A 12,196-nucleotide genomic window follows, 5' to 3' on the forward strand; every position below is an offset into this window, starting at 1 on the left:
GCGCAGGGCTTTTTGTAGAGAAAGCCCAGCAGGAGCTCATTTGCATATTAGGCCACACCCCACAACAGCACCTTTGTTTCACACATAGATTTTGTAGAAAAAGCCCAGCAGGAACTCATTTACATAGTAGGCCACACCCCACGACATCACCATTGTTTCACACAGGGCTTTTTTGTAGAGAAAGCCTAGCAGGGACTCTTTTGCATATTAGGCCACAATCTATGATACCCAGTCAGCTGGAGCTGCCCTTCCTGAGCGTTCCGGTTCAAGGGGGGGGGGCGGGGAGAGCCCTGCTCACCATCCCATTAAAGCAAAAAGAATGTTCCAGCCAGGGGTATCAGTCAGGCCAAACTAGTGCCCCAGAACCCCAGACATACCCAGACAGACACCTTGAGTAGCACTTGAACAGAGTTTGAATCCAGGGTCAGTTTAAGACCAACAAAGTTTCATTCAAGGTATGAGCTTTCGTTTCCACACAAATTTATTTCGGATACATCAAAATGGAAGTTTCTACTCCCCACAGAAAGGTAGAGGGTGAGCAGCAAATTAGCGCAGAAAACGATGAAGATTATTCGAAGGGATGCTGAGACAAATCAGGAATAACAAGCTAAGTTTCTAGGGTCACCCGTCATTTGGATTAATCAGGGGTGGGATTCTAGCAGGAGCTCCTTGGCATATTAAGCCACACACCCCTGATGTAGCCAATCCTCAAGAGCTTACCCGGGAGTGACGTCATCATGCCAGCAATGTCGCATGCCGGCTGCTTTAGGTGTTTCTGGGAAAACTCTATGGTTTTCCCGGGCATTCTAGCAATTTGGGAGGGAAAACTCTATAGTACAATAGAGTCCCCTGCCGGATGCTGCAGGGGACTTGGCAGCCCTAGCCCCCACCTGAAGAAGACAACAGAGTTATACCCCACCCTTCTCTCTGATCGGAGTCTCAGAGCGGCTTACAATCTCCTTTAGCTCCTTCCCCCCCCCCACCTCGAATATTCCTAAGGCGCCTAAGAAGAAGACGACTGCAGAATTTATACCCCGCCCTTCTCTCTGAATCAGAGACTCAGAGTGGCTTACAATCTCCTTTATCTTCCTCCCCCACAACAGACACCCTGTGAGGTGCGTGGGGCTTTCAAGGACAACTCCTATGAGAGCTATGGCTGACCCAAGGCCACTCCAGCAGGTGCAAGTGGAGGAGAGGGTATCAAACCCGGTTCTCCCAGATAAGAGTCTGCACACTTAACCACTATACCAAACTTGCTCTCTGGAGGCTGGCAACCTGAAAGCTTATACCATGACATTCTTGTTGGTCTAAGATGCTACTGGACTTGAATCTAACTGTTTTTTCCAGAACAAACTTGAGTCCAGTGGCAACTTTACGACCAACAAAGTCTTATCCAAGGTGTAAGCTTTTGTGTGCATGGACGTTTTTGCAGCTATGTGAAGTGCGCCCGCACATTAAAGTTTTACACCTTGAATAAAACTTGCTTACAGGACTCCAATTTTGTTCTGCCTCTTCAGACCAACACAGCTCCTCACCTGAATCTTATTTTCTCCCAAGGGCTTATTTTTGTAGCGATTCCTGGAGATCTCCAGGCCCTGCCTGGAGGTTGGCTACCCAGCAGCCCATGGCCATCTGCTGCTCACTCTCAGCCGGCCTCTGTCCCTGATCCTAAGCAGAGCTTCCTGTTTTCCCGCAGAATCCCTCCCCTTCCAGCAACTGGCTATTCGCCAGGCCAAGCAAACAAAAACCTTCCGTCCATCTCGCACTCCTTCAGAATGGCCAGAAATGGCTTCTCCTGGCTTCCTTTTGCCTGACTCCGAGCCAAAGGCAAGCACTCACCTTGGGAGTCGAAGGAGGTCTGCCTGCCCAGTGTTGTCCCCCGTGAATGGCTTGAGGACAGGAGGGGAAAGACGGTCTGGAGTCAACGTCAGGCCAGAAGTGGAAGGGGTGGAGATAACCGAGGTCAACCACCTCTGGCCGCTGGATGCACACAGCGGCCGGCCCTCTGGGCTCTGTAGGACGTGATGCTTTGCACACCTACCAGAAGTCAGGATGGCATCAGACAAGTTGGATTCAGTCAAAAGAGTTTCTGGCTCAGCACTTCCTGACTGTTAAAGCGTTCCTCGGTGGAACAGGCTTCCTCGGGAGGTGGTGGGCTCTCCATCCTTGGAGGTTTTGAAACAGAGGCTGGATGGCCATCTGGCAGCGATATGGATCCTGTGAATTTAGGGGGAGGTATTTGTGAACCTCCTGCATTGTGCAGGGGGTTGGACTAGATGACTCTGGAGGTACCTTCCAACTTAAGCCAGCTGGCAGCTTGGAGAATGCATTTAAAGTTAAAGTTGCTTTCTTTTCACCTTTCCCTCCCTCTATCTATTTTTCTTCCTCTCTCTCTCTCTTGCGGCTCTCAAACATCTGTCATTCATGTCTTGCAGCTCTCAAACATCTGACGTTTAGAACATAAGAGAAGCCATGTTGGATCAGGCCAATGGCCCATCCAGTCCAATACTCTGTGTCACGCAGTGGCCAATACATAGGTGTGTTTATTCTGTGTGGCTCATGCATTAAACAAGTTTGGCCTTTCCTCCAGTCTCTAAAGCAGCCATTTTCTCCAGGGAAACTCATATCTGTCATTTAGAGTTCACTTGTAATTCCAGGAGATCTCCACTCCCTGCCCGGAGATTGGCAACTCTGAGGTCTGTGAGTGCAACACAATGGCAAATAGGTGCCCATCCGTAGCTTCTGTATAATATACAATCCATGCTTTTATTGGTTTGGAGGTAGTTTCCCTGCAAGTGATGCTATCAGATGGCCACCAGATGGCAGCAGACAGCAGTCCCTGAACTCCTAAGAAGGCCTGGGGGGGGATTTCACTTGATACTTGTCTGATATGTCAAATCAGTGTAATTTGGCTCTGAAATATGAGCATCTGAGTCATTCCTCAGATCGTTTCAGATCACCACAGAAGACCCCCTTATAAATGAATTTTACACAGACAGAAAGGATCTGACCATGTCTCAATTTGGGCTGGGTCAGAAGAAGAAGAAAAAATTGGATTTATATCCCACTCCAAGATTCAGAGTGGCTCACAATGAGGCAGGCGGGGCCGAGAGAGCTCTCACAGAAGCTGCCCTTTCAAGGACAGCTCTGCAAAAGCTAGGGCTGACCCAAGACCAATCCAGCAGCTGCAAGTGGAGGAGTGGGGACTCAAACCCGGTTCTCCCAGAGAAGAGTCCCACGCATTTAACCACTACACCAAACTTGGCAGTCCAAATATCCAGGCAGATTTTCTGGCACTACACCAAACTGGTGCAGTGCCAGAAAATCTCCCTGGATATTTGGGACTGCCAAGTGATGGGGTGTGGAGGGACACCCAGACATTCTTGGTATTGGTCTTGCGCCCTTAAAAGCCATTGCACTCTTTTCAGCGCATGATCACCCACTAATCTTTATGCACCAGAGGCTGCTGATGTAGTGGAAATATTGTTACGAGGAATGGGTATTAATTATTCAGGGCCCTTGCGCCTTTTGAAACAGACAAAGGCATGTGTGAATGATTTGGGTGTGGCTTGCTAGCTCGTCAATTATACTGGATATGCCAGAGGGGGTCGGTTGATCGGAATTCCCATTCATTCGAGGTTCTTCAATTGCCGGATGTGTAATGCAGAAGAGACCATGTGCGGACGCAACCTGATTGGGTTAACCAATCAACATTTATTTAATATCGAGCTTTGTGACGGATAGTTGGCCTAGACCGCTGACCTGGCGGTTCATTTCTCAGTCCCGCCGTCTTTGAACACGGCCTCAGGCGAAAATATTTGCAGCCTGCAAGCTGCTTGGATTTACATCGAAGCAAGAGTCACTGGGAAAGACAGGGGAAAGCAACAGGAAACGAGGAAGACCCAACATGCGACGGATTGACCCAAGCAAGGAAGCTGCGGCCCACGGTTTACGAGACACGAGCCAGCCGTTAGGAACATAAGAGAAGCCACCTTTGATCAGGCCAGTGGCCCATCCAGTCCAGCACTCCATGTCACACAGCAGGGCCAGAACTCCAAAAACTAGGGTTGCCAATCCCCAGGTGGGGGGCAGGGGATCCCCCGTTTGGAGGCCCTATCCCTGCTTCAGGATCATCAGAAAGCAAGGGGGGGGGATGTCTGCTGTGAACTCTGTTATTCCCTATGGAGACTTATTCCCATAGGAAAAAATGGAGAATTGATCTGTGGGTATCTGGGGCTCTGGGAAGCCTATTATTTTAGGTGTACCAATTTTTCAGTGTAGCATCCGGTGCCTCTCCCCAAAATACTCCCCAAGTTTCAAAAAGATTGGACCAGGGGGTCCAATTCTATGAGCCCCCAAAGAAGGTGCCCCTATCCTTCATTATTTCCAACGGAGGGAAGGCATTTAAAAGATGTGCCAGAACTTTAAATGTGATGGCCAGAACTCCCGTTGGAGTTCAATTATGCTTGTCACAACCTTGCTCCTGGCTCCGTCCCCAAAGTTTACCTACCATCCAGTCCAACGCTCCGTGTCACACAGCAGGGACAGAACTCCAAACCCCTCCCACTGTTCCCCCACCACCACCCCGAAGCACCAAGAAGACAGAGCATCACTGCCCCAGACAGAGAGTTCCATCTATAAGAACATAAGAAAACCCATGTTGGGTCAGGGCAGTGGCCCAAACACTCCGACACTCTGTGTCACGCAGTGGCCAAAACCCAGGGGCCCTCAGGAAGTTCACCAGGAAGACCAGAACTCCAGAAGCCCTCCAACTATTCCCCCACCCCGAAGCACCAAGAAGACAGAGCATCACTGCCCCAGACAGAGAGTTCCATCTATAAGAACATAAGAAAACCCATGTTGGGTCAGGGCAGTGGCCCAAACACTCCGACACTCTGTGTCACGCAGTGGCCAAAACCCAGGGGCCCTCAGGAAGTTCACCAGGAAGACCAGAACTCCAGAAGCCCTCCAACTATCCCCACCCCCTGAAGCACCAAGAAGACAGAGCATCACTGCCCGAGACACAGTGTTCCAACTATAGCTTGTGGCAAATAGCCACTGATGGACCTCTCTGCTCAAAACTTTTTGAGCAGGAACGCACAGGAACGCAGTCCAACTGGCTTGGCATCAGGGGTTGTGGCCTAATATCCCTCCCCCCCCCCCCCCCCACACACACACTTCAGGGTCATCAGAAAGCGTGGGGGGAAGGGAAATGTCTGCTGGGCAATCCATTATTCCCTATAGAGACCGATTCTCATAGGGTATAATGGAGAACTGACCTGTTGGTCTCTAGGGAGGCCTGTTTTTTGAGTTAGAGGCACCAAATTTTCAGCATCGCATTCGGTGCCTCTTCTCAAAACACCCTTCAGGTTTCAAAAAGACGACCTCTGGGTCCAATTCTATGAGCCCCTAAGGAAGGTGCCCCTATCCTTCAAGTTTTGCAAAAGGAGAGAAGTCCCTTTAAAATTCAGTCGTGCTTGTCACAGCCTTGCTCCTGACTCCACCCCCAAAGTCTCCTGGCTCCACCCCCAAAGTCCTCAGATACTTCTTGAGTCGGACCTGGCAACCCTGGAGTAATACTATTAACAGTGCGACATTGGGGAGGTCCCTCATTCATAGGGGTGCCATAAAGTCAGAAGTGATTTTGACAGCTCTTAACACAAACACAGGGTCTGGAGAGCCATTGAAAAAGATCTCCAGGCCCCACCTGAAGGTTCACAAGCCTAGGGACAGCTCATGCACTGCATGAGGTTTGGGGAAAGTGATGCTGTGTATTCTTGGTCCTTGGGGGGGGGGGGAGGAACAGTGCGAGGGCTTCTGTGATGGACTCATGCCCTTAGCCTGAGTAGCTGAGAAACAGGCTTGCAGCAATTGGCTGGAATGTTGCCCAAGGAACGGAAAAGTATCCTTTTCGGGTTTGCTCAGCAGAAAATCACCTCAGGATTTTTAGTCTTAGCCAGGGGGTCTTCAAGAGAAGTCTTCATTATACCAGTCTGAAGTGAAGACAGTGGGCTTAGGCCAGGCAGTTGTAAAACCAACTGGACTTTTGGGCTGAGAGCGGCTGAGTTGCTGAGCTCCTTGTGGGAGACAGAGCTGAGTGGATTCTGTCTGGAAAAGGGAGTTTTCAGACTGTTTGAAACTCTCTGAGGGAGATTTGGCCAGCGCATCAGGCAGTCTCCAAGTACAAATTAGACCACACAATTACACACTGAGGGGAGAACTGGATTCTGGGGGTCAGCAGAGATACCCAAGACTCAGACCAGAGGACTAGCTGTGGGGCTGAGACGCATTGGAATTGAGGGGTGCAGGTTCTGGAAGATAGCTAGTGTGAAAGGGTCAGTGAGGGAGAATACTGACATCAGTCAGGAGTTCTCTATGTGTGTGTAGAAGAGTGATTGAAGTTTGTTATTTATATGATCTGGCACTGCCTAAGTTAGGGTAAAACATCTGAAGAAACAGCATTCTGAGTGCCCAGAAGGCACAGATAGCCTATGTGAAGTAGAGTCTAGTGGGACTCTGAAACCTGCCTGGTTTATTGTTTATTTTAAAGATATTCTGCCATAGTAGTGCTATATTTTTATCTCAGCCTGAAAAATCTCTACTCTCTGTAATTATTTTATTCTGCCAACTAGCTGCCAACTGATTTGCCTTTTAATATTGAACAGTTATAATCAATATTATTTCATCCCCCTCCTTGCCTTTTGTTACCTAATAAATATTTTGTGGTTTTTGCCTTTTGCACTGTCTGGTGCCAGTTATTAAGAGTTCTGACAGGATTTCTGGGAGTGTTACTGAGGGTCTGAGGGAAATTGACCGAGGAGAAATTTACAGTGGTCGCCCTCCCGAGTAAAGCCTCTGACAGGGTTCCTCACAGCTTCTAGTGTCTTGGCCCCACTGATGGACCTCCGGATGGCACCTGGTTTTTTTTAGCCACTGTGTGACACAAGAGTATTGGACTGGATGGGCCACTGGCCTGATCCAACATGGCTCTTCCTTCCTTCCTTCCTTCCTTCCTTCCTTCCTTCCTTCCTTCCTTCCTTCCTTCCTTCCTTCCTTCCTTCCTTCCTTCCTTCCTTCCTTCCTATGGAGCAAAGGTCCATCAGTAGCTATTAGCCACAGTTGGAACTCTCTGGGGCAGTGGTGCTCTGTATTCTTGGTGTTTGGGGTGGGGGGGGCACAGTGGGAGGGCTTCTAGCATCCTGGCCTCGCTGGTGGACCTCCTGATGGCACCTGGGGGTTTTTTGGCCACTGTGTGACACAGAGTGTTAGACTGGATGGGCCATTGGCCTGGTCCAACATGGCGTCTCTCATGTTCTTTTCCACTTGCTTAAAGGGCTCTGGGCTAGCAGCCCTGGGAAAGGCCTCCGCCCAAGAGAACAGCAAAAGCCACCGTCCCTGTCTTGTCCTAGCGAGGAAGTGGCGTGGCCTGCCTGCTTTTGGCCCCCCCGCCCGGCAGCCATTTGCACCTGGTAATGGCTGCTGATGGGATTCCATTCTGCTCCCCGGCTGGAAGCAGTTTGCACTCTATTTGCATGGAGCTAAATCATCCGACCAGGTGCAAAAGGGGTGAGACTGAAGCGTGGAAAGAGGGGAGGAGGAGGAGGAAGCCCCGCCCTCTAGGCCAGTCAAAGCAGGCAATCTACAAATGAGGATTAGAACAGTGGGGGGGCATTTGGGCTCCCCCCCTTTCCTTTCCTTTTATCCAGCTCGAGGATACATTGATCTTGAGCAGTGAATAGGCATTGTTAATCGCTTCCTTTTTTCCCCCTTTGCAATTGACCCCATAGGGTTTCGAGGCAAGAGGTGAACAGGCTGCTTTCCCATGGCGTGCCTCTGCACAGCAACCCTGAACTTCCTTGGGGATCTCCAGTATCATAATGCCCCTGTATAAATCGATGGTGCGGTCTCATTTGGAGTACTGTGTGCAGTTCTGGTCGCCGCACCTCAAAAAGGATATTATAGCATTGGAGAAAGTTCAGAAAAGGGCAACTAGAATTATTAAAGGGCTGGAACACTTTCCCTATGAAGAAAGGTTGAAACGCTTGGGGCTCTTTCGCTTGGAGAAACGTCGACTGCGGGGTGACATGATAGAGGTTTACAAGATAATGCATGGGATGGAGAAAGTAGAGAAAGAAGTACTTTTGTCCCTTTCTCACAATACAAGAACCCGATGAAATTGCTGAGCAGACAGGTTAAAACAGATAAAAGGAAGTACTTCTTCACCCAAAGGGTGATTAACATGTGGAATTCACTGCCACAGGAGGTGGTGGCGGCCACAAGCATGGCCACCTTCAAGAGGGGTTTAGATAAAAATATGGAGCAGGGGTCCATCAGTGGCTATTAGCCACAGTGTGTGTGTGTGTTTGTATATATATATATATATATATATATATATATAATTTTTTTTGCCACTGTGTGACACAGAGTGTTGGACTGGATGGGCCATTGGCCTGATCTAACATGGCTTCTCTTATGTTCTTATCTCTCCTCCGGATGTTCACCAGGGCGTAGGGTTGCCCCCCCCCCAAGCTTCAGATACCCATGGATCGATTCCCCATTATACCCTATGGCAGGGGTGGCCAACGGTAGCTCTCCAGATGTTTTTTCCCTACAACTCCCATCAGCCCCAGCCATTGGCCATGCTGGCTGGGGCTGATGGGAGTTGTAGGCAAAAAACATCTAGAGAGCTACCGTTGGCCACCCCTGCTCTATGGGAATCGATCTCCAGAGAGCATATTGGACTACCCAGCAGACATCCCCCACCCCCGCTTTCTGATAACCCCGAAGCGGGGGCCTCCAAACGGAGGGATCCCTTGCTCCCACCTGGGGATTAGGCAAAGCAAGAAAAATACTGCGTACCAAATGCTGCAATATATAACTACACCCGTTGAATCACTCTTCAAAGAGAAACACCCGGCTATCTGCGTCTCTCAACAGAAAGACAAGAAGACAGCAGATTTTCATTCCTGGCAACCTTTAAAAGTTTTTTGTCTCTCCAAAATACCCTCCGAGTTTCAAAAGGATTGGACCAGCAGGTCCAATTCTATGAGCTCCAAAAGAAGATGTCCCTATCCTTCATTATTTCCAATGGAGGGAAGGCATTTAAATGGTGTGCGGTCCATTTAAATGTGATGGCCAGAACTCCCTTTGGAGTGCAATCATACTTTTCACACCCTTGCGCCTGGCTCCACCCCAATGTCTCCTGGCTCCACCCCCAAAGTTTCTACTAAAGTGTTTATTTGCTTTGTAGGACATTTAGAATTACAGTTACAAAGTGACTGAGTAAAAGAGTGCTTTGCACTTATATTGCAACGTTTGGTACCAGGTGTTTTTCTTGCTTTGCCTAAACTCCACACCGCAAGTTTCCTACCTTACCCATCTGGGGATTGGCAGCCGTAGTTATCGACTGTATATCTGTTTCTGCCCCGTCTTTATCCAAGAGGCACAATCCAAAGTGCATCTCATTCCGATTAGGACAGCTAGATCTCAAGCCTGTTTGGGGAGAACTGTGGATCCACCCTCTGGCCTGGCTGCTTCTCACCCCACAAGCCCACCCCCCCCATCCCACCCCACCCCCTGCCCCTGCTTTGCACATTCTCCTCCTGGCTTTAAAGCGGCCCTGTTAGCTTTAGCGGCAGGGAGGCAGGATGGAGCCCGATTTATGGAGGTGTCCCAGAGGGGAGACCTTTGAAGCCCCTCGGAGGGAGAGAAAACCTCCGTGAAAGTTGGACAAAGTGGAGCAAACAAAAAGAAAGCTGAGGCAGGGCAGGGGGGTGGGGGGAGAGAGCTAATCTGTCAGCCAGGCAAACAGGCAGTCCTGCAGAGGGGCTGTTATGGGCAGGAGGCCCAGAGCCCAACCGTCCTCCTGGATGCCCAGAAGAGCTGCCAGGGCCTCATCCTGTGCCCTGGCTCTCTGTTGTAGTTACGGCTCTGACCAGCAAGCGCTTGGGGTGTTCTTGGCATATCCCCTTAACAAGGGCTTTTTTTTTTTTAAGAAAAAGGCCCGCAGGAACTCATTTGGGCATTAGGCCACACCCCCTGACACCACCATTGTTTCTCACAGGCCCTTTTTGTAGAAAAAGCGCAGCAGGAACTTATTTGTGTATTAGGCCACACCCTCTGACACCAAGCCACCCAGAACTGTGTTCCTGTGTGTTCCTGCTGGGGAAAAGCCTTGCCCTTAACTCAGTTCTAGCAACCTGAATAACCCAGTTTGGCATCAGTGAATCCAGGACTCTTTTTTTTTTAGAAAAAGAACACAGGGACTCATTTGCTTACTAGGCCACACCCCCTGACATCACCATTGTTTCACATTGGGCTTTTGGTAGAAAATGTCCAGCCAGAACTCATTTGCATACTAGGCCACACACCCCGGCACCACCATTGTTTCACATAGGGCTTTTTGGTAGAAAATGTCCAGCCAGAACTCATTTGCATACTAGGCCACACACCCCGGCACCACCATTGTTTCACATAGGGCTTTTTGGTAGAAAATGTCCAGCCAGAACGTATTTGCATACTAGGCCACACCCCCTGGCATCACCATTGTTTCACATAGGGCTTTTTGGTAGAAAATGTCCAGCCAGAACTCATTTGCATACTAGGCCACACCCCCTGGCACCACCATTGTTTCACATAGGGCTTTTGGGTGGAAAATGTCCAGCCAGAACTCATTTGCATACTAGGCCACACCCCCTGGCATCACCATTGTTTCACATGGCGCTTTTTTGGTAGAAAATGCCCAGCCAGAACTCATTTGCATACTAGGCCACACCCCCTGGCACCACCATTGCTTCACATGGGGCTTTTTGGTAGAAAATGTCCAGCCAGAACTCATTTGCATACTAGGCCACACCCCCTGGCATCACCATTGTTTCACCTGCACCTTACTATAGAACTATGCTGGACATTAATTTGTTTCTGAATGATTGTTGGTGTGGGCATTTCTTCCTTATTGTCTTATTACTTGTTATTTATGCAATAGAAATTTTGTAGTTTTATATTTGTAGTTGTGTTAAATACTCTTTAAAAATAGTTTATTATTTTCGAGGCTGGTTTTTGCAGAGGTTCATTGGAACCTTTATTCCCTGCTCCAATATCTGCATTGCTCTTTATTGATTGCTCAATCCCCAGGTGGGGGCGGGGGATCCCCCGGTTTGGAGGCCCTCCCCCCACTTCAGGGTCATCAGAAAGAGGGGGGAGGGGAGGGAAATGTCTGCTGGGAACTCTTATTATTCCCTATGGAGATCGATTCCCATAGAGTATAATAGAGAATTGATCCATGTGTATCTGAGGCTCTGGGGAGACTGTTTTTTCAGGTAGAGGCACCAAATTTGCAGCATAGCATCCAGTGCCTCTCTCCAAAATACCCTCCAAGTTTCAAAAGGATTGGACCAGCAAGTCCAATTCTATGAGACCCCAAAGAAGGTGTCCCTATACTTCATTATTTCCAATGGAGGGAAGGCATTTAAAAGGTGTGCGGTCCATTTAAATGTGATAGCCAGAGCTCCCTTTGGAGTTGCATGATACTTGTCACAACCTTGCTCCTGGCTCCACCCCAATGTCTCCTGGCTCCATCCCCAAAGTCTCCTGGCTCCACCCCCAAAGTCCGCAGATATTTCTTGAATTGGACTTGGCAACCTTGGGGTTACTATGCACCAGTTGCCACTTGATGTCACATCCTTCTAACTGGAACCTGCTTCTTCCTGAGCACCTTCGATGCTCTTATCTGGGAAAGCCAGTCCCGCAGACTCTAGGCTAATTTCACCCACGTTGGATAATGCCCTTTCAATGCAAAGAATGGCTAAAGCCAGGGCCTTTTTTTTGTAGCTGGAGCTTCTTTGCATATTAGGCCACGCCCCCCTGATGTAGCCACTCCTCTAAGAGCTTACAGTAGGCCCTGTACGAAGAGCCCTGTAAGCTCTTGGAGGATTGCCTACATCACATGGGTGTGGCCTAATATGCAAAGGAGTTCCCACTACAAAAAAAAAAAGCCCAACCTTCTCCCCACTCACCAAAGATCAGTACAAAGGCGTGTGTCTAGGATCTACTGCTTAGTAAGACTAATCGTTCACTCCGTTCTCTGGGGGATAGGGTGTGTGCAGGGCTAGCCCAAGACTGCCTGGCTAACTTCTGGTGTCCGCCCCCTGCACTGATAACGTCACAGAGTCACACGGGGGCGCCCATTTTGCCACTG

This window comes from Heteronotia binoei, chromosome 6, assembly GCF_032191835.1.
Source record: "Heteronotia binoei isolate CCM8104 ecotype False Entrance Well chromosome 6, APGP_CSIRO_Hbin_v1, whole genome shotgun sequence".
Taxonomy (NCBI): Eukaryota; Metazoa; Chordata; class Lepidosauria; order Squamata; family Gekkonidae; genus Heteronotia; species Heteronotia binoei.